We start from the raw sequence: 6,342 nt of genomic DNA on the forward strand, positions 1-6,342 counted from the left end.
ACACACACACACACACACATACATAGACACACATAGAAACACACATGCACAAATACACCCATGCACACATAGAAACAGACACACACAGAGAGACACAAAGAGACACACACACGCAAACACACATAAAGACACACACACAGACACCCACAAACACACACACCCAAACACAGACCCAAACACCCACACACACACACACAAACACACACATACACAAACAGACTCACACACACACAAACACACACACACACAAACAAAGACACAGACACACACACACAAAGATACACACATAGACACAAAAAGATACACATATAGACATAGACAAACACACACCCATACTCACGCACACAGAGACACACAGACATACACACACACACACATACAGACACACATACTCACACACACAGACACATACAAACACATACACACACAAAAACACACACACACACACACAGAGATAAAAACACACACACACACATACACACACACCCACACCCACACATACATACACACACAAAAAAGTACACACACAGACACACAAACACACACACACACACACACAAACCCACACAAACGCACATCGTCACAGACACACACACACCTAAAGACGCACAAAAAGTCACACACACAAACACACACACACACACAGACACATACCCCCCCCCCACAGACATACACATAGACACACACACAAACACACACACACACACATAGCGACACAGAGACACACACATGCAAACACACAAAAAGACCCACACACACACACACTCACACACACACACACACATACACACTCACACAGACACACACACATACACACACAGACACACACCCACACATACATACAGACACACACAAACACACACACACACACAAAGACACTGACACAAACACACATAGACACACACAGACACACATACACACTCACGCACACAGAGACACACACAAAGAGAAAGACCGCCACACCTACACACACACGCACACATAAAAACGCACATACACACACACACACCCACACCCACACACACACTCACAGACACACAAAGACACACACACAAACAAACACAAAGACGCACACACAAACACACACACACACACAGACACTCACCACCCCCCACACACATACACACACAGACACCCATAAACACACACACAAACACAGACACAAACACACACAAAGGCATACACACACAAAGACACACACACAGACGTACAAAGACACACAGACAAAGAGACACACACACAAGTAGACATACACACACAAAGAAAGACACACACACATAGAAACCGACACACACACGCAAACACACACACCCCCCCACACACATATACACAGACACACACACACACACAAACACACACACACGCACAAACACACATATACACACAAAAGACACACACACTCCCACCCACCCACACCCACACACGCACACATACACACACGCACACATACACAAACGCGCACACACACATACACAAACGCGCACACACACCTACCCACCCACACACACACAAACACACATACACACTAAGACACACACACAAACAAATAAACACAGAGACACACGCACACCCACTAACCGACCCCCACACACACACACATACACAAACGCACGCACACATTCACAGACACACACACACACAAAGATACAAACACACACACACATACACACACACACACACACACTCACAGACACAAATTCACCCAGCCAGCCACCCACCAACTCACATAGACAAAGACACACACACACAAAGAGACACACATAGACATACACCCACCCACCCCCCCCCCCCACACACATAAAGTCACACACACACACATTGAGACACACAGACACACACACACAAAGAAAAACACACACATACACACAGAGACACACACACACACACTCACACACACACACACACTCATGCAACCGCACACACACACAGACTCACACACAGACACAGAGACAAGCCCCCACACACATACACACAGAGACACACAAAAACAGAAACAGACACACACACACAATCACACAACCGCACACACACACCTACACACACACAGGCATACACACACACACACTAACAGACACAAATCCACCCACTCACCCAAACACACACACATAAAAACACACACACAGACACCCCCCCCCACACACACACATATATAGACACCCATAAACACACACACAAACACAGACACACAAACACACACAAAGGCATACACACACAAATACACACACACACGCACACAGACGCACAAAGACACATAGACAAAGAGACACACATAGAGAGACACACATAAAAACACACAAAGACAAACACACACATAGACACCCACACACACACAAACAAACACAACCCCCCCAACACACACACATATACACAGACACACATACACACAAAAGCACACACACACACAGACGCACACACACGCCCACCCACCCACACACACACAAACACACATACACACAAAGACACACACACACACAAAAACAAACACAGAGACACACGCACACGCACTCACCCACCCCCCACACACACATAAACACACTCACACACACACATACAGAAACACACACAGACACACACATAAAGACACAAACACATACACACATACATACTCACACACAGACACACAGACACCCCCTCACACACACATACACACAGAGACACACAAAAACACAAACAGACACACACACACAAACACAGACACAATCGCACAACCGCACACACATACAGTCACACACACACTTACACACACACACACAAACGCACACACACAGACACAGGCACACACACGCACACAAAAACACAGACACAGACACAAACACACAAAGACACACACACATGAAGATACACACATAAACACACACAGACACACATATAGAGACACACACAGAGACACAAACACACACACACACACACTTAAAGACACACACACAGACACATACAGACACACATACTAACACAAACAAAGACACACACACAAAAAAACACACACACAAAGAGACATACACACACACACAAACAGATAAAGACACACACACACAGACACCCACACCCACACACACAGAGACACACAGACAGACACACACACACATACATACACACACACACCTACCCACACACATACATACACACAGACACACACACACGCACACTCACAGACACATAAAGACACATATACAAACAAACACAAAGACACAGAAACACACACACACACTCACAAACACAAATCCACCCACCCATCCATCCACATACACACAAAGACAGACACACAGACACACACACACAAATAGACACACACACACAAACACAAAGTCAAACACACACACAAACACACACACACACACACACACAAACACACACACATACACCCCCCCCACCGCCCCCCCACACACATACACACACAGACACCGAGAGACACACACACAAACACTCACAAAGGCACAGACACACACACAAAGACAAACACATAGACACATACACATAGACACACACACAGACACACAGAGACACACACACACAAACACACACACAGACACACAGAGACACACACACACAAACACACACACACACACACACACAAAGACAGACACACACAAAGACACCCACACCCACACACACAGACACACATACACCCCCCGCACACACATATACACAGACACACAGACACACAAACACAGACACACACATACACACACCAAGACACACACACAGACGCACACACACACCCACTCACCCACACACGCACAGAAACACACATACACATAAAGAAACACACACACACACACACACACAAACACAGAGACACACGCACACCCACTCACCCACCCACCCCCCACACAATCAAACACACTCACACACACAAAGAGAGAAACACACACAAACACACACACAAACACACAAACAAACACACACACAATCAAACAACCGCACACACACAGGCACACACACATACACACGCAGGCATACACACACACACATAGTCACAGACACACAAAGATATACACACACACACTAACAGACACAAATCCACCCACCCACCCACATACACACACACAAAAACACACACACACACACAGACACACCCCCACACACACACACATACACACACAGACACCCATAAACACACGCACAAACACAGACACACAAACACACACAAAGGCATACACACACAAAGACACATACACACACACACAGACGCATAAAGACACACACAGAGACACCCACACACACAAGCACAAAGACACGCACAAAGACAGACACACACACATAGACACCCACACACACACAGACAAACCCCCCTCCCCCCCACACACACACATATACACAGACACACACACAAAAACACACACACACAGACACACACATACACATATACACACACAAAGACACACACACACACGGACACGGACGCACACACACACCCACCCACCCACACACACACAAACACACATACACACAAAGACACACACACACAAACAAACACAGAGACACACGCACACGCACTCACCCACCCTCACACACACACACACAAACACACTCACACACACACACACATACACAGACACACATACACACAAAGACACAAACACACACACACATACACACACACACACACTCACAGACACAAATCCACCCACTCACACAGACAAAGACACACACAGAGACACACAAAGACACACACCCACCCACCCACACACACACACAAACACACACAAACACACACACACACAAAGTCACACACACACACAAACACACACACATTGAGACACACAGACACAGACACACACACACACACAAAGACACATACACACACACACAGACGCATAAAGACACACACAGAGACACCCACACACACAAGCACACAGACACACACAAAGACAGGCACACACAAAGACAGGCACACACACATAGACACCCACACACACACACACAAACACCCCCCTCCCCCACACACACATATACACAGACACACATAAAAACACACACACACACATACACACACATACACACACAAAGACACACACACACAGACACGGACGCACACACACACCCATCCACCCACACACACACAAACACACATACACACAAAGACACACACACAAACAAACACAGAGACACACTCACACGCACTCACCCACCCCCACACACACACACAAACACACTCACACACACACACACATACAAAGACACACACACACACATACACACACACACACACAAAGACACAAACACACACACACATACACACACACACACACACTCACAGACACAAATCCACCCACTCACACAGACAAAGACACACACACACAGAGACACACATAGACACACACCCACCCACCCACACACAAACACAAACACACACATAAAGTCACACACACACAGACACACACACATTGAGACACACAGACACAGACTCACACACACACAAAGACACACACACATACACACATACACACAGAGAGACACACACATATACACAGAGACACACACACACACGAACACACACACACACTCACACAACTGGACACACACACAGACTCACACACAGACACACATACACCCCCCCACACACATACACACAGAGACACAAAAAACACAAAAAGACACACAGACACAAACACAGACACAATCACACAACCGCACACACACACATCCACACAGAGACATACACACACAAACACACACACACAGACGCACAGACACACACGCACACACAAAAACACACACACACGCACACCCAAAGACACACACAAAGATACACACATAGACACACACAGACACACATACAAACTCACACATATAGAGACACTCACACAGACACAAAGACACACACACACTTAAAGACACACACACACAGAGACACACACACAGTGACATACAGACACATACTCACACATACAGAGACATACAGACAAAAAATCACACACGCACACAGAAAGAGACATACACACGCACAGATAAAGACACACACACAGACACCCAGACCCACACACATAAAGACAAACACAGAGACACACACAGACACAGACCCTAACACCCACACACATTCACACACACACACAGACACACACAGACACACACAGACATAGACACCCACACCCACCCACACCCACACACACACATACACAGACACACACACCCACCCACACACACACACACACACTCACAGACACATAAAGACAAACACAAAGACACAGGACACACACACACAAAAACACTCACAGACACAAATCCACCCACCCATTCATCCACATACACACAAACACACAGACATACAAACACACACAAACAAAAAGCACACACACACACACAAAGTCAAACACACACAAACACACACACACACACACA

The sequence above is a fragment of the Vigna radiata genome, unplaced genomic scaffold, assembly GCF_000741045.1.
Source record: "Vigna radiata var. radiata cultivar VC1973A unplaced genomic scaffold, Vradiata_ver6 scaffold_174, whole genome shotgun sequence".
NCBI lineage: Eukaryota > Viridiplantae > Streptophyta > Magnoliopsida > Fabales > Fabaceae > Vigna > Vigna radiata.